The sequence below is a fragment of the Lissotriton helveticus genome, chromosome 11, assembly GCF_964261635.1.
Source record: "Lissotriton helveticus chromosome 11, aLisHel1.1, whole genome shotgun sequence".
Taxonomy (NCBI): domain Eukaryota; kingdom Metazoa; phylum Chordata; class Amphibia; order Caudata; family Salamandridae; genus Lissotriton; species Lissotriton helveticus.
Window position 1 is genome coordinate 1,082,966,899 of NC_136072.1, and position 17,496 is coordinate 1,082,984,394.

The window sequence follows — 17,496 nt, forward strand, 5'->3', positions numbered from 1 at the left end:
TAGTTATGCATACACAGATAACATCTTTTGAAAAGGAATCATGTTCTTTGTAACATGAGGTACTAGGGCAAGTGTGCATGAAATTCCCACTAAATTGTTTAGCTTTGCGCAGTGGCAGTATTGTAGCCAATGAGGTTTAACCGAGGCGTGATTATTGCTTATTGAAAACTTTACCCAATACCCCGTCATGGAGACTTGAAATATAGTCGAAATGGCAATTTTTGACAGTCTCTTCGGAGACTGGAGAATATGTAATTAAAAAATAAGATAGTTTATTTTGCAATGCAATTTACTTGTAGGTTTGTGATCTGTGACAAGGACAAAACGGTGACTCTATTTGGCTTCAGTTTACTCGTTACGTTCTCTTTTGTTTTCCCAGCTTTTTAAATACAGCAGTAATTTGGGGATTTATTTTCCTTGATGAGTTTTCGTTATTCTTTTATTTCTTCCCCTTTGTTCTCATCTTTGCTCCACGGATTCGCTTGGGTCAGTGATGGGCAGAGGACGGGCTTTGTTTCTGCTCTCTGAGGTGACTCGCAGTCAGGCGCAGGGCTGGGCTCTTCCGAGGTCTCATCTCCCATTCAAATGTGCACTAACCGCCCAGAAAGTTTTTTTCTGGGAGCGAAGGCATTTGTTATCAGTAGGAAAATGTGGAGAGGGTTCATACAGATTGTATGGAGTGTTTGAAACAGAACAAGAACTGACAAAGCTCTTGTTTTTGCCGTTTGACATTATGTAAAGTTTATTTCTAATGCTCTTTGTGGCACTGAGTAATTGATGTTACCCAGCTCTATGACAGGGGCCTAGCTTCTGTTGGTGCAGCAGGTGCAGTTGCACTGGCGCCCACAGATCTGCGGGACCCACTGAACCCTGATTATTGCGGTATTTTATATTCCAAACTTCAACAAGGGGGACTATTTTCTTCCTTGCTCTAGGGCCCATTTTTTCACCTGAGAGCCTTGAAAGACTGCATGGATCCTCTCTGATTTGAATTGGTGACAATGAGGTCAGGCAGAGAGCTCTTGTGTGGCTGCATCAGCCCAACTGGGCTACCAGATCTGGCACATTTGTATGCTGCATGCAGACGGAGACACACAACGTACACACAGCCATATATAGGGCAAGTATAAAAATCTGTATTGTGACGCAGCTGCGGCATAAATGTTGCGGCCCATTTACAATGTGACGCATCTAGGGAGATGTGTCACATTGTAAAGTCCCGCATCACATTATACCTGCGTCAGGTATAATGTATGCAGGGTGGGCGTTCCCACGCTAAAAGCCTTCTAGAACTGACGCACTGAAATCTACAAGATTTCACTACATCACTCTACGCCTTCACTGTGTCAAAATCCCTACGCCTGCACAGACCAGGCATAAGTTATGACTCAGGGCTTTTTGCATCACTTTCATGAGCATTTCCAGCAATGCGTCACTTTTGTGCCAACAGATGCGTCAGAATTTCTGACGCATCTGGTAATTCTTGCGCCATGGAGCGCTGTATTGTAAATACAGCACATTCATCGTGGCACAAGGACATTCAGCACTGACTCAAGGAAACTTATGCATCCATGCAGTTGCGTCAGGTCCTTCTGAATATTCCCCTAAAATGTTTTGAAAACCAGGAAACCAGTATATTGTACCTCCTAAAGCTAAAAATGAAATGCAGCAAATGCAACTATGTAGTGCCATGAAATGGCAGACGTGCATTATGGAATATGGAAAAATGTATCTATCATTTATTTTCCTTTAAATTGATTGCCGTTCCTTCTCTAGTAAACATTTGAAGACAGTGGGACCTATGAGGATGCTATTATGAATTTGTGCTTCTTATATTTTCCACAACCCATGGTTAGCAGCCTAGATCTCATCTTTGTGTGAAGGCATATCTGCCTGAGCATCAAATCCATATCTTGGGAGGGTGCTGCTTACCTGTACAGCTATTTAGCATACAATTTCCCATAAGTCTCTGCGTGTGGCTATCGACGGTTTGGGGCAGAGAGCTGATAGAAATTAGTAAAACAACACCATTATATGTCTTACATTGCCTATCAGAAGCAGTGGAGGAGTAGTTATGCATAAACAGATAACATCTTTTGAAAAGGAATCATGTTCTTTGTAACATGAGGTACTAGGGCAAGTGTGCATGAAATTCACACTAAATTGTATAGCTTTGCGCAGTGGCAGTATCGTAGCCAATGAGGTTTAACCGAGGCGCGATTATTGCTTATTGAAAACTTTACCCAATACCCCGTCATGGAGACTTGAAAAATAGGCGAAATGGCAATTTTTGACAGTCTCTTCGGAGACTGGAGAATATGTAATTAAAAAATAAGATAGTTTATTTTGCAATGCAATTTACTTGCAGGTTTGTGATCTGTGACAAGGACAAAACGGTGACTCTATTTGGCTTCAGTTTACTCTTTACGTTCTCTTTTGTTTTCTCAGCTTTTTAAATACAGCAGTAATTTAGGGATTTATTTTCCTTGATGATTTTTCGTTATTCTTTTATTTCTTCCCCTTTGTTCTCATCTTTGCTCCACAGATTCGCTTGGGTCAGTGATGGGCAGAGGACGGGCTTTGTTTCTGCTCTCTGAGGTGACTCGCAGTCCGGCGCAGGGCTGGGCTCTTCCGAGGTCTCATCTCCCATTCAAATGTGCACTAACCGCCCAGAAAGTTTTTTTCTGGGAGCGAAGGCATTTGTTATCAGTAGGAAAATGTGGAGAGGGTTCATACAGATTGTATGGAGTGTTTGAAACAGAACAAGAACTGACAAAGCTCTTGTTTTTGCCGTTTGACATTATGTAAAGTTTATTTCTAATGCTCTTTGTGGCACTGAGTAATTGATGTTACCCAGCTCTATGACAGGGGCGTAGCTTCTGTTGGTGCAGCAGGTGCAGTTGCACTGGTGCCCACAGACCTGCGGGACCCACTGAACCCTGATTATTGCGGTATTTTATATTCCAAACTTCAACAAGGGGGCCTATTTTCTTCCTTGCTCTAGGGCCCATTTTTTCACCTGAGAGCCTTGAAAGACTGCATGGATCCTCTCTGATTTGAATTGGTGACAATGAGGTCAGGCAAAGAGCTCTTGTGTGGCTGCATCAGCCCAACTGGGCTACCAGATCTGGCACATTTGTATGCTGCATGCAGACGGAGACACACAACGTACACACAGCCATATATAGGGCAAGTATAAAAATCTGTATTGTGGCGCAGCTGCGGCATAAATGTTGCGGCCCATTTACAATGTGACGCATCTAGGGAGATGTGTCACATTGTAAAGTCCCGCATCATATTATACCTGCGTCAGGTATAATGTATGCAGGGTGGGCGTTCCCACGCTAAAAGCCTTCTAGAACTGACGCACTGAAATCTACAAGATTTCACTACATCACTCTACGCCTTCACTGTGTCAAAATCCCTACGCCTGCACAGACCAGGCATAAGTTATGACTCAGGGCTTTTTGCGTCACTTTCATGAGCATTTCCAGCAATGCGTCACTTTTGTGCCAACAGATGCGTCAGAATTTCTGACGCATCTGTTAATTCTTGCGCCATGGAGCGCTGTATTGTAAATACAGCACATTCATCGTGGCACAAGGACATTCAGCACTGACTCAAGGAAACTTATGCATCCATGCAGTTGCGTCAGGTCCTTGTGAATCTTCCCCTAAAATGTTTTGAAAACCAGGAAACCAGTATATTGTACCTCCTAAAGCTAAAAATGAAATGCAGCAAATGCAACTATGTAGTGCCATAAAATGGCAGACGTGCATTATGGAATATGGAAAAATGTATCTATAATTTATTTTCCTTTAAATTTATTGCCGTTCCTTCTCTAGTAAACATTTGAAGACAGTGGGACCTATGAGGATGCTATTATGAATTTGTGCTTCTTATATTTTCCCAACCCATGGTTAGCAGCCTAGATCTCATCTTTGTGTGAAGGTATATCTGCCTGAGCATCAAATCCATAACTTGGGAGGGTGCTGCTTACCTGGACAGCTATTTAGCATACAATTTCCCATAATTCTCTGCGTGTGGCTATCGACGGTTTGGGGCAGAGAGCTGATAGAAATTAGTAAAACAACACCATTATATGTCTTACATTGCCTATCAGAAGCAGTGGAGGAGTAGTTATGCATACACAGATAACATCTTTTGAAAAGGAATCATGTTCTTTGTAACATGAGGTACTAGGGCAAGTGTGCATGAAATTCACACTAAATTGTTTAGCTTTGCGCAGTGGCAGTATCGTAGCCAATGAGGTTTAACCGAGGTGCGATTATTGCTTATTGAAAACTTTACCCAATACCCCGTCATGGAGACTTGAAATATAGTCGAAATGGCAATTTTTGACAGTCTCTTCGGAGACTGGAGAATATGTAATTAAAAAATAAGATAGTTTATTTTGCAATGCAATTTACTTGCAGGTTTGTGATCTGTGACAAGGACAAAATGGTGACTCTCTTTGGCTTCAGTTTACTCTTTACGTTCTCTTTTGTTTTCTCAGCTTTTTAAATACAGCAGTAATTTAGGGATTTAATTTCCTTGATGAGTTTTCGTTATTCTTTTATTTCTTCCCCTTTGTTCTCATCTTTGCTCCACGGATTCGCTTGGGTCAGTGATGGGCAGAGGACGGGCTTTGTTTCTGCTCTCTGAGGTGACTCGCAGTCCGGCGCAGGGCTGGGCTCTTCCGAGGTCTCATCTCCCATTCAAATGTGCACTAACCGCCCAGAAAGTTTTTTTCTGGGAGCGAAGGCATTTGTTATCAGTAGGAAAATGTGGAGAGGGTTCATACAGATTGTATGGTGTGTTTGAAACAGAACAAGAACTGACAAAGCTCTTGTTTTTGCCGTTTGACATTATGTAAAGTTTATTTCTAATGCTCTTTGTGGCACTGAGTAATTGATGTTACCCAGCTCTATGACAGGGGCGTAGCTTCTGTTGGTGCAGCAGGTGCAGTTGCACTGGCGCCCACAGACCTGCGGGACCCACTGAACCTTGATTATTGCGGTATTTTATATTCCAAACTTCAACAAGGGGGCCTATTTTCTTCCTTGCTCAAGGGCCCAATTTTTTCACCTGAGAGCCTTGAAAGACTGCATGGATCCTCTCTGATTTGAATTGGTGACAATGAGGTCAGGCAAAGAGCTCTTGTGTGACTGCATCAGCCCAACTGGGCTCCCAGATCTGGCACATTTGTATGCTGCATGCAGACGGAGACACACAACGTACACACAGCCATATATAGGGCAAGTATAAAAATCTGTATTGTGACGCAGCTGCGGCATAAATGTTGCGGCCCATTTACAATGTGACGCATCTAGGGAGATGTGTCACATTGTAAAGTCCCGCATCATATTATACCTGCGTCAGGTATAATGTATGCAGGGTGGGCGTTCCCACGCTAAAAGCCTTCTAGAACTGACGCACTGAAATCTACAAGATTTCACTACATCACTCTACGCCTTCACTGTGTCAAAATCCCTACGCCTTCACAGACCAGGCATAAGTTATGACTCAGGGCTTTTTGCGTCACTTTCATGAGCATTTCCAGCAATGCGTCACTTTTGTGCCAACAGATGCGTCAGAATTTCTGACGCATCTGTTAATTCTTGCGCCATGGAGCGCTGTATTGTAAATACAGCACATTCATCGTGGCACAAGGACATTCAGCACTGACTCAAGGAAACTTATGCATCCATGCAGTTGCGTCAGGTCCTTGTGAATCTTCCCCTAAAATGTTTTGAAAACCAGGAAACCAGTATATTGTACCTCCTAAAGCTAAAAATGAAATGCAGCAAATGCAACTATGTAGTGCCATGAAATGGCAGACGTGCATTATGGAATATGGAAAAATGTATCTATCATTTATTTTCCTTTAAATTGATTGCCGTTCCTTCTCTAGTAAACATCTGAAGACAGTGGGACCTATGAGGATGCTATTATGAATTTGTGCTTCTTATATTTTCCACAACCCATGGTTAGCAGCCTAGATCTCATCTTTGTGTGAAGGTATATCTGCCTGAGCATCAAATCCATAACTTGGGAGGGTGCTGCTTACCTGGACAGCTATTTAGCATACAATTTCCCATAATTCTCTGCGTGTGGCTATCGACGGTTTGGGGCAGAGAGCTGATAGAAATTAGTAAAACAACACCATTATATGTCTTACATTGCCTATCAGAAGCAGTGAAGGAGTAGTTATGCATAAACAGATAACATATTTTGAAAAGGAATCATGTTCTTTGTAACATGAGGTACTAGGGCAAGTGTGCATGAAATTCACACTAAATTGTTTAGCTTTGCGCAGTGGCAGTATCGTAGCCAATGAGGTTTAACTGAGGCGCGATTATTGCTTATTGAAAACTTTACCCAATACCCCGTCATGGAGACTTGAAATATAGTCGAAATGGCAATTTTTGACAGTCTCTTCGGAGACTGGAGAATATGTAATTAAAAAATAAGATAGTTTATTTTGCAATGCAATTTACTTACAGGTTTGTGATCTGTGACAAGGACAAAACGGTGACTCTCTTTGGCTTCAGTTTACTCTTTACGTTCTCTTTTGTTTTCTCAGCTTTTTAAATACAGCAGTAATTTAGGAATTTATTTTCCTTGACGAGTTTTCGTTATTCTTTTATTTCTTCCCCTTTGTTCTCATCTTTGCTCCACGGATTCGCTTGGGTCAGTGATGGGCAGAGGACGGGCTTTGTTTCTGCTCTCTGAGGTGACTCGCAGTCCGGCGCAGGGCTGGGCTCTTCCGAGGTCTCATCTCCCATTCAAATGTGCACTAACCGCCCGGAAAGTTTTTTTCTGGGAGCGAAGGCATTTGTTATCAGTAGGAAAATGTGGAGAGGGTTCATACAGATTGTATGGTGTGTTTGAAACAGAACAAGAACTGACAAAGCTCTTGTTTTTGCCGTTTGACATTATGTAAAGTTTATTTCTAATGCTCTTTGTGGCACTGAGTACTTGATGTTACCCAGCTCTATGACAGGGGCGTAGCTTCTGTTGGTGCAGCAGGTGCAGTTGCACTGGCGCCCACAGACCTGCGGGACCCACTGAACCTTGATTATTGCGGTATTTTATATTCCAAACTTCAACAAGGGGGCCTATTTTCTTCCTTGCTCAAGGGCCCATTTTTTCACCTGAGAGCCTTGAAAGACTGCATGGATCCTCTCTGATTTGAATTGGTGACAATGAGGTCAGGCAAAGAGCTCTTGTGTGACTGCATCAGCCCAACTGGACTCCCAGATCTGGCACATTTGTATGCTGCATGCAGACGGAGACACACAACGTACACACAGCCATTTATAGGGCAAGTATAAAAATCTGTATTGTGACGCAGCTGCGGCATAAATGTTGCGGCCCATTTACAATGTGACGCATCTAGGGAGATGTGTCACATTGTAAAGTCCCGCATCATATTATACCTGCGTCAGGTATAATGTATGCAGGGTGGGCGTTCCCACGCTAAAAGCCTTCTAGAACTGACGCACTGAAATCTACAAGATTTCACTACATCACTCTACGCCTTCACTGTGTCAAAATCCCTACGCCTGCACAGACCAGGCATAAGTTATGACTCAGGGCTTTTTGCGTCACTTTCATGAGCATTTCCAGCAATGCGTCACTTTTGTGCCAACAGATGCGTCAGAATAGACGCATCTGTTAATTCTTGCGCCATGGAGCGCTGTATTGTAAATACAGCACATTCATCGTGGCACAAGGACATTCAGGACTGACTCAAGGAAACTTATGCATCCATGCAGTTGCGTCAGGTCCTTGTGAATCTTCCCCTAAAATGTTTTGAAAACCAGGAAACCAGTATATTGTACCTCCTGAAGCTAAAAATGAAATGCAGCAAATGCAACTATGTAGTGCCATGAAATGGCAGACGTGCATTATGAAATATGGAAAAATGTATCTATAATGTATTTTCCTTTAAATTGATTGCCGTTCCTTCTCTAGTAAACATTTGAAGACAGTGGGACCTATGAGGATGCTATTATGAATTTGTGCTTCTTATATTTTCCACAACCCATGGTTAGCAGCCTAGATCTCATCTTTGTGTGAAGGTATATCTGCCTGAGCATCAAATCCATAACTTGGGAGGGTGCTGCTTACCTGGACAGCTATTTAGCATACAATTTCCCATAATTCTCTGCGTGTGGCTATCGACGGTTTGGGGCAGAGAGCTGATAGAAATTAGTAAAACAACACCATTATATGTCTTACATTGCCTATCAGAAGCAGTGGAGGAGTAGTTATGCATAAACAGATAACATCTTTTGAAAAGGAATCATGTTCTTTGTAACATGAGGTACTAGGGCAAGAATGCATGAAATTCACACTAAATTGTTTAGCTTTGCGCAGTGGCAGTATCGTAGCCAATGAGGTTTAACCGAGGCGCGATTATTGCTTATTGAAAACTTTACCCAATACCCCGTCATGGAGACTTAAAATATAGTCGAAATGGCAATTTTTGACAGTCTCTTCGGAGACTGGAGAATATGTAATTAAAAAATAAGATAGTTTATTTTGCAATGCAATTTACTTGCAGGTTTGTGATCTGTGACAAGGACAAAACGGTGACTCTATTTGGCTTCAGTTTACTCTTTACGTTCTCTTTTGTTTTCCCAGCTTTTTAAATACAGCAGTAATTTGGGGATTTATTTTCCTTGATGAGTTTTCGTTATTCTTTTATTTCTTCCCCTTTGTTCTCATCTTTGCTCCACGGATTCGCTTGGGTCAGTGATGGGCAGAGGACGGGCTTTGTTTCTGCTCTCTGAGGTGACTCGCAGTCCGGCGCAGGGCTGGGCTCTTCCGAGGTCTCATCTCCCATTCAAATGTGCACTAACCGCCCAGAAAGTTTTTTTCTGGGAGCGAAGGCATTTGTTATCAGTAGGAAAATGTGGAGAGGGTTCATACAGATTGTATGGAGTGTTTGAAACAGAACAAGAACTGACAAAGCTCTTGTTTTTGCCGTTTGACATTATGTAAAGTTTATTTCTAATGCTCTTTGTGGCACTGAGTAATTGATGTTACCCAGCTCTATGACAGGGGCCTAGCTTCTGTTGGTGCAGCAGGTGCAGTTGCACTGGCGCCCACAGATCTGCGGGACCCACTGAACCCTGATTATTGCGGTATTTTATATTCCAAACTTCAACAAGGGGGACTATTTTCTTCCTTGCTCTAGGGCCCATTTTTTCACCTGAGAGCCTTGAAAGACTGCATGGATCCTCTCTGATTTGAATTGGTGACAATGAGGTCAGGCAGAGAGCTCTTGTGTGGCTGCATCAGCCCAACTGGGCTACCAGATCTGGCACATTTGTATGCTGCATGCAGACGGAGACACACAACGTACACACAGCCATATATAGGGCAAGTATAAAAATCTGTATTGTGACGCAGCTGCGGCATAAATGTTGCGGCCCATTTACAATGTGACGCATCTAGGGAGATGTGTCACATTGTAAAGTCCCGCATCACATTATACCTGCGTCAGGTATAATGTATGCAGGGTGGGCGTTCCCACGCTAAAAGCCTTCTAGAACTGACGCACTGAAATCTACAAGATTTCACTACATCACTCTACGCCTTCACTGTGTCAAAATCCCTACGTCTGCACAGACCAGGCATAAGTTATGACTCAGGGCTTTTTGCATCACTTTCATGAGCATTTCCAGCAATGCGTCACTTTTGTGCCAACAGATGCGTCAGAATTTCTGACGCATCTGTTAATTCTTGCGCCATGGAGCGCTGTATTGTAAATACAGCACATTCATCGTGGCACAAGGACATTCAGCACTGACTCAAGGAAACTTATGCATCCATGCAGTTGCGTCAGGTCCTTCTGAATATTCCCCTAAAATGTTTTGAAAACCAGGAAACCAGTATATTGTACCTCCTAAAGCTAAAAATGAAATGCAGCAAATGCAACTATGTAGTGCCATGAAATGGCAGACGTGCATTATGGAATATGGAAAAATGTATCTATCATTTATTTTCCTTTAAATTGATTGCCGTTCCTTCTCTAGTAAACATTTGAAGACAGTGGGACCTATGAGGATGCTATTATGAATTTGTGCTTCTTATATTTTCCACAACCCATGGTTAGCAGCCTAGATCTCATCTTTGTGTGAAGGTATATCTGCCTGAGCATCAAATCCATATCTTGGGAGGGTGCTGCTTACCTGTACAGCTATTTAGCATACAATTTCCCATAAGTCTCTGCGTGTGGCTATCGACGGTTTGGGGCAGAGAGCTGATAGAAATTAGTAAAACAACACCATTATATGTCTTACATTGCCTATCAGAAGCAGTGGAGGAGTAGTTATGCATAAACAGATAACATCTTTTGAAAAGGAATCATGTTCTTTGTAACATGAGGTACTAGGGCAAGTGTGCATGAAATTCACACTAAATTGTATTGCTTTGCGCAGTGGCAGTATCGTAGCCAATGAGGTTTAACCGAGGCGCGATTATTGCTTATTGAAAACTTTACCCAATACCCCGTCATGGAGACTTGAAAAATAGGCGAAATGGCAATTTTTGACAGTCTCTTCGGAGACTGGAGAATATGTAATTAAAAAATAAGATAGTTTATTTTGCAATGCAATTTACTTGCAGGTTTGTGATCTGTGACAAGGACAAAACGGTGACTCTATTTGGCTTCAGTTTACTCTTTACGTTCTCTTTTGTTTTCTCAGCTTTTTAAATACAGCAGTAATTTAGGGATTTATTTTCCTTGATGATTTTTCGTTATTCTTTTATTTCTTCCCCTTTGTTCTCATCTTTGCTCCACAGATTCGCTTGGGTCAGTGATGGGCAGAGGACGGGCTTTGTTTCTGCTCTCTGAGGTGACTCGCAGTCCGGCGCAGGGCTGGGCTCTTCCGAGGTCTCATCTCCCATTCAAATGTGCACTAACCGCCCAGAAAGATTTTTTCTGGGAGCGAAGGCATTTGTTATCAGTAGGAAAATGTGGAGAGGGTTCATACAGATTGTATGGAGTGTTTGAAACAGAACAAGAACTGACAAAGCTCTTGTTTTTGCCGTTTGACATTATGTAAAGTTTATTTCTAATGCTCTTTGTGGCACTGAGTAATTGATGTTACCCAGCTCTATGACAGGGGCGTAGCTTCTGTTGGTGCAGCAGGTGCAGTTGCACTGGCGCCCACAGACCTGCGGGACCCACTGAACCCTGATTATTGCGGTATTTTATATTCCAAACTTCAACAAGGGGGCCTATTTTCTTCCTTGCTCTAGGGCCCATTTTTTCACCTGAGAGCCTTGAAAGACTGCATGGATCCTCTCTGATTTGAATTGGTGACAATGAGGTCAGGCAAAGAGCTCTTGTGTGGCTGCATCAGCCCAACTGGGCTACCAGATCTGGCACATTTGTATGCTGCATGCAGACGGAGACACACAACGTACACACAGCCATATATAGGACAAGTATAAAAATCTGTATTGTGACGCAGCTGCGGCATAAATGTTGCGGCCCATTTACAATGTGACGCATCTAGGGAGATGTGTCACATTGTAAAGTCCCGCATCATATTATACCTGCGTCAGGTATAATGTATGCAGGGTGGGCGTTCCCACGCTAAAAGCCTTCTAGAACTGACGCACTGAAATCTACAAAATTTCACTACATCACTCTACGCCTTCACTGTGTCAAAATCCCTACGCCTGCACAGACCAGGCATAAGTTATGACTCAAGGCTTTTTGCATCACTTTCATGAGCATTTCCAGCAATGCGTCACTTTTGTGCCAACAGATGCGTCAGAATTTCTGACGCATCTGCTAATTCTTGCGCCATGGAGCGCTGTATTGTAAATACAGCACATTCATCGTGGCACAAGGACATTCAGCACTGACTCAAGGAAACTTATGCATCCATGCAGTTGCGTCAGGTCCTTGTGAATCTTCCCCTAAAATGTTTTGAAAACCAGGAAACCAGTATATTGTACCTCCTAAAGCTAAAAATGAAATGCAGCAAATGCAACTATGTAGTGCCATAAAATGGCAGACGTGCATTATGGAATATGGAAAAATTTATCTATAATTTATTTTCCTTTAAATGTATTGCCGTTCCTTCTCTAGTAAACATTTGAAGACAGTGGGACCTATGAGGATGCTATTATGAATTTGTGCTTCTTATATTTTCCACAACCCATGGTTAGCAGCCTAGATCTCATCTTTGTGTGAAGGTATATCTGCCTGAGCATCAAATCCATAACTTGGGAGGGTGCTGCTTACCTGGACAGCTATTTAGCATACAATTTCCCATAATTCTCTGCATGTGGCTATCGACGGTTTGGGGTAGAGAGCTGATAGAAATTAGTAAAACAACACCATTATATGTCTTACATTGCCTATCAGAAGCAGTGGAGGAGTAGTTATGCATAAACAGATTACATCTTTTGAAAAGGAATCATGTTCTTTGTAACATGAGGTACTAGGGCAAGTGTGCATGAAATTCACACTAAATTGTTTAGCTTTGCGCAGTGGCAGTATCGTAGCCAATGAGGTTTAACCGAGGCGCGATTATTGCTTATTGAAAACTTTACCCAATACCCTGTCATGGAGACTTGGGGGCAGATTTATGTTAACTGGCGCATCCCCAGGGATGCGCCAGTTAACATGCGCCACAGTGCGCCACTTCTCCGCCACCCATGGTGCGCCGCATTTATGATGCGGCGCACCATGGGGCAAAAACGGCACAGATGCGTGACGCATCTGTGCCGTAAAGGTGGCGCAATGCTGGAGTTGCGTCGCAAGCGCGACGCAGCTCCAGCAAGGCTCGGGGGTGCCCATCTCAACAATGCTGCATCAAGACCTACGCCTGCTTCAAGCAGGCGCAGGCTTTTGACGCAGCATTGGCCAGAAAGTGACTGAGTGAAATCTCATAGATTTCAATCAGCCACTTTTGCGAGGCGCACCTGCCCCGGAACGCCCACCCTGCGCCGGAACGCCCACAAGCGGCGCAGGGCTTTACAACGTGACGCATCTGCCTAGATGCGTCACGTTGTAAATCGTTCGTAGGGATGTGCCACGTTTACACCGCCTTGCGTGACGCAACAGCGGCGTAAACGTGGCGCAAGGGCTTCATAAATCTGCCCCTTGAAATATAGTCGAAATGGCAATTTTTGACAGTCTCTTCGGAGACTGGAGAATATGTAATTAAAAAATAAGATAGTTTATTTTGCAATGCAATTTACTTGCAGGTTTGTGATCTGTGACAAGGACAAAACGGTGACTCTATTTGGCTTCAGTTTACTCTTTACGTTCTCTTTTGTTTTCTCAGCTTTTTAAATACAGCAGTAATTTAGGGATTTATTTTCCTTGATGAGTTTTCGTTATTCTTTTATTTCTTCCCCTTTGTTCTCATCTTTGCTCCACGGATTCGCTTGGGTCAGTGATGGGCAGAGGACGGGCTTTGTTTCTGCTCTCTGAGGTGACTCGCAGTCCGGCGCAGGGCTGGGCTCTTCCGAGGTCTCATCTCCCATTCAAATGTGCACTAACCGCCCAGAAAGTTTTTTTCTGGGAGCGAAGGCATTTGTTATCAGTAGGAAAATGTGGAGAGGGTTCATACAGATTGTATGGTGTGTTTGAAACAGAACAAGAACTGACAAAGCTCTTGTTTTTGCCGTTTGACATTATGTAAAGTTTATTTCTAATGCTCTTTGTGGCACTGAGTAATTGATGTTACCCAGCTCTATGACAGGGGCGTAGCTTCTGTTGGTGCAGCAGGTGCAGTTGCACTGGCGCCCACAGACCTGCGGGACCCACTGAACCTTGATTATTGTGGTATTTTATATTCCAAACTTCAACAAGGGGGCCTATTTTCTTCCTTGCTCAAGGGCCCATTTTTTCACCTGAGAGCCTTGAAAGACTGCATGGATCCTCTCTGATTTGAATTGGTGACAATGAGGTCAGGCAAAGAGCTCTTGTGTGACTGCATCAGCCCAACTGGGCTCCCAGATCTGGCACATTTGTATGCTGTATGCAGACGGAGACACACAACGTACACACAGCCATATATAGGGCAAGTATAAAAATCTGTATTGTGACGCAGCTGCGGCATAAATGTTGCGGCCCATTTACAATGTGACGCATCTAGGGAGATGTGTCACATTGTAAAGTCCCGCATCATATTATACCTGCGTCAGGTATAATGTATGCAGTGTGGGCGTTCCCACGCTAAAAGCCTTCTAGAACTGACGCACTGAAATCTACAAGATTTCACTACATCACTCTACGCCTTCACTGTGTCAAAATCCCTACGCCTGCACAGACCAGGCATAAGTTATGACTCAGGGCTTTTTGCGTCACTTTCATGAGCATTTCCAGCAATGCGTCACTTTTGTGCCAAGAGATGCGTCAGAATTTCTGACGCATCTGTTAATTCTTGCGCCATGGAGCGCTGTATTGTAAATACAGCACATTCATCGTGGCACAAGGACATTCAGCACTGACTCAAGGAAACTTATGCATCCATGCAGTTGCGTCAGGTCCTTGTGAATCTTCCCCTAAAATTTTTTGAAAACCAGGAAACCAGTATATTGTACCTCCTAAAGCTAAAAATGAAATGCAGCAAATGCAACTATGTAGTGCCATGAAATGGCAGACGTGCATTATGGAATATGGAAAAATGTATCTATCATTTATTTTCCTTTAAATTGATTGCCGTTCCTTCTCTAGTAAACATTTGAAGACAGTGGGACCTATGAGGATGCCATTATGAATTTGTGCTTCTTATATTTTCCACAACCCATGGTTAGCAGCCTAGATCTCATCTTTGTGTGAAGGTATATCTGCCTGAGCATCAAATCCATAACTTGGGAGGGTGCTGCTTACCTGGACAGCTATTTAGCATACAATTTCCCATAATTCTCTGCGTGTGGCTATCGACGGTTTGGGGCAGAGAGCTGATAGAAATTAGTAAAACAACACCATTATATGTCTTACATTGCCTATCAGAAGCAGTGGAGGAGTAGTTATGCATAAACAGATAACATCTTTTGAAAAGGAATCATGTTCTTTGTAACATGAGGTACTAGGGCAAGTGTGCATGAAATTCACACTAAATTGTTTAGCGTTGCACAGTGGCAGTATCGTAGCCAATGAGGTTTAACCGAGGCGCGATTATTGCTTATTGAAAACTTTACCCATTACCCCGTCATGGAGCGTTGAAATATAGTCGAAACGGCAATTTTTGACAGTCTCTTCAGAGACTGGAGAATATGTAATTAAAAAATAAGATAGTTTATTTTGCAATGCAATTTACTTGCAGGTTTGTGATCTGTGACAAGGACAAAACGGTGACTCTATTTGGCTTCAGTTTACTCTTTACGTTCTCTTTTGTTTTCTCAGCTTTTTAAATACAGCAGTAATATAGGGATTTATTTTCCTTGATGAGTTTTCGTAATTCTTTTATTTCTTCATCTTTGTTCTCATCTTTGCTCCACGGATTCGCTTGGGTCAGTGATGGGCAGAGGACGGGCTTTGTTTCTGCTCTCTGAGGTGACTCGCAGTCCGGCGCAGGGCTGGGCTCTTCCGAGGTCTCATCTCCCATTCAAATGCGCACTAACCGCCCAGAAAGTTTTTTTCTGGGAGCGAAGGCATTTGTTATCAGTAGGAAAATGTGGAGAGGGTTCATACAGATTGTATGGAGTGTTTGAAACAGAACAAGAACTGACAAAGCTCTTGTTTTTGCCGTTTGACATTATGTAAAGTTTATTTCTAATGCTCTTTGTGGCACTGAGTAATTGATGTTACCCAGCTCTATGACAGGGGCGTAGCTTCTGTAGGTGCAGCAGGTGCAGTTGCACTGGCGCCCACAGACCTGCGGGACCCACTGAACCCTGATTATTGCGGTATTTTATATTCCAAACTTCAACAAGGGGGCCTATTTTCTTCCTTGCTCTAGGGCCCATTTTTTCACCTGAGAGCCTTGAAAGACTGCATGGATCCTCTCTGATTTGAATTGGTGACAATGAGGTCAGGCAAAGAGCTCTTGTGTGGCTGCATCAGCCCAACTGGGCTACCAGATCTGGCACATTTGTATGCTGCATGCAGACGGAGACACACAACGTACACACAGCCATATATAGGGCAAGTATAAAAATCTGTATTGTGACGCAGCTGCGGCATAAATGTTGCGGCCCATTTACAATGTGACGCATCTAGGGAGATGTGTCACATTGTAAAGTCCCGCATCATATTATACCTGCGTCAGGTATAATGTATGCAGGGTGGGCATTCCCACGCTAAAAGCCTTCTAGAACTGACGCACTGAAATCTACAAGATTTCACTACATCACTCTACGCCTTCACTGTGTCAAAATCCCTACGCCTGCACAGACCAGGCATAAGTTATGACTCAGGGCTTTTTGCGTCACTTTCATGAGCATTTCCAGCAATGAGTCACTTTTGTGCCAACAGATGCGTCAGAATTTCTGACGCATCTGTTAATTCTTGCGCCATGGAGCGCTGTATTGTAAATACAGCACATTCATCGTGGCACAAGGACATTCAGCACTGACTCAAGGAAACTTATGCATCCATGCAGTTGCGTCAGGTCCTTGTGAATCTTCCCCTAAAATGTTTTGAAAACCAGGAAACCAGTATATTGTACCTCCTAAAGCTAAAAATGAAATGCAGCAAATGCAACTATGTAGTGCCATGAAATGGCAGACGTGCATTATGGAATATGGAAAAATGTATCTATCATTTATTTTCCTTTAAATTGATTGCCGTTCCTTCTCTAGTAAACATTTGAAGACAGTGGGACCTATGAGGATGCTATTATGAATTTGTGCTTCTTATATTTTCCACAACCCATGGTTAGCAGCCTAGATCTCATCTTTGTGTGAAGGTATATCTGCCTGAGCATCAAATCCATAACTTGGGAGGGTGCTGCTTACCTGGACAGCTATTTAGCATACAATTTCCCATAATTCTCTGCGTGTGGCTATCGACGGTTTGGGGCAGAGAGCTGATAGAAATTAGTAAAACAACACCATTATATGTCTTACATTGCCTATCAGAAGCAGTGGAGGAGTAGTTATGCATAAACAGATAACATATTTTGAAAAGGAATCATGTTCTTTGTAACATGAGGTACTAAGGCAAGTGTGCATGAAATTCACACTAAATTGTTTAGCTTTGCGCAGTGGCAGTATCGTAGCCAATGAGGTTTAACCGAGGCGCGATTATTGCTTATTGAAAACTTTACCCAATACCCCGTCATGGAGACTTGAAATATAGTCGAAATGGCAATTTTTGACAGTCTCTTCAGAGACTGGAGAATATGTAATTAAAAAATAAGATAGTTTATTTTGCAATGCAATTTACTTGCAGGTTTGTGATCTGTGACAAGGACAAAACGGTGACTCTATTTGGCTTCAGTTTACTCTTTACGTTCTCTTTTGTTTTCTCAGCTTTTTAAATATAGCAGTAATTTAGGGATTTATTTT

The 17,496-nt window shown here is 42.8% G+C and overlaps 8 non-coding genes and 1 pseudogene across 8 annotated transcripts; all 9 read left to right on the top strand.

Annotated features, from left to right (window-relative positions):
* Positions 1–100: 100 nt before the first annotated feature.
* On the top strand, positions 101–240 carry LOC144793846 (U4 spliceosomal RNA). The gene has a single exon (XR_013603305.1). It is a non-coding gene; the product is annotated as a U4 spliceosomal RNA (small nuclear RNA).
* A 1,929-nt stretch (positions 241–2,169) lies between these two features.
* LOC144793763 (U4 spliceosomal RNA) lies at positions 2,170–2,309 on the top strand. The gene has a single exon (XR_013603232.1). It is a non-coding gene; the product is annotated as a U4 spliceosomal RNA (small nuclear RNA).
* A 1,928-nt stretch (positions 2,310–4,237) lies between these two features.
* Positions 4,238–4,377, top strand: LOC144793740 (U4 spliceosomal RNA). The gene has a single exon (XR_013603211.1). It is a non-coding gene; the product is annotated as a U4 spliceosomal RNA (small nuclear RNA).
* Positions 4,378–6,307: 1,930 nt separating this feature from the next.
* Positions 6,308–6,447, top strand: LOC144793757 (U4 spliceosomal RNA). The gene has a single exon (XR_013603226.1). It is a non-coding gene; the product is annotated as a U4 spliceosomal RNA (small nuclear RNA).
* A 1,926-nt stretch (positions 6,448–8,373) lies between these two features.
* On the top strand, positions 8,374–8,513 carry LOC144793589 (U4 spliceosomal RNA). Its single transcript, XR_013603073.1, has one exon. It is a non-coding gene; the product is annotated as a U4 spliceosomal RNA (small nuclear RNA).
* A 1,929-nt stretch (positions 8,514–10,442) lies between these two features.
* Positions 10,443–10,582, top strand: LOC144793879 (U4 spliceosomal RNA). Its single transcript, XR_013603332.1, has one exon. It is a non-coding gene; the product is annotated as a U4 spliceosomal RNA (small nuclear RNA).
* Positions 10,583–12,511: 1,929 nt separating this feature from the next.
* LOC144793159 (U4 spliceosomal RNA) lies at positions 12,512–12,642 on the top strand (annotated as a pseudogene).
* A 2,470-nt stretch (positions 12,643–15,112) lies between these two features.
* On the top strand, positions 15,113–15,252 carry LOC144793097 (U4 spliceosomal RNA). Its single transcript, XR_013602762.1, has one exon. It is a non-coding gene; the product is annotated as a U4 spliceosomal RNA (small nuclear RNA).
* Positions 15,253–17,181: 1,929 nt separating this feature from the next.
* LOC144793586 (U4 spliceosomal RNA) lies at positions 17,182–17,321 on the top strand. The gene has a single exon (XR_013603071.1). It is a non-coding gene; the product is annotated as a U4 spliceosomal RNA (small nuclear RNA).
* The last annotated feature ends 175 nt before the right edge of the window (positions 17,322–17,496 follow it).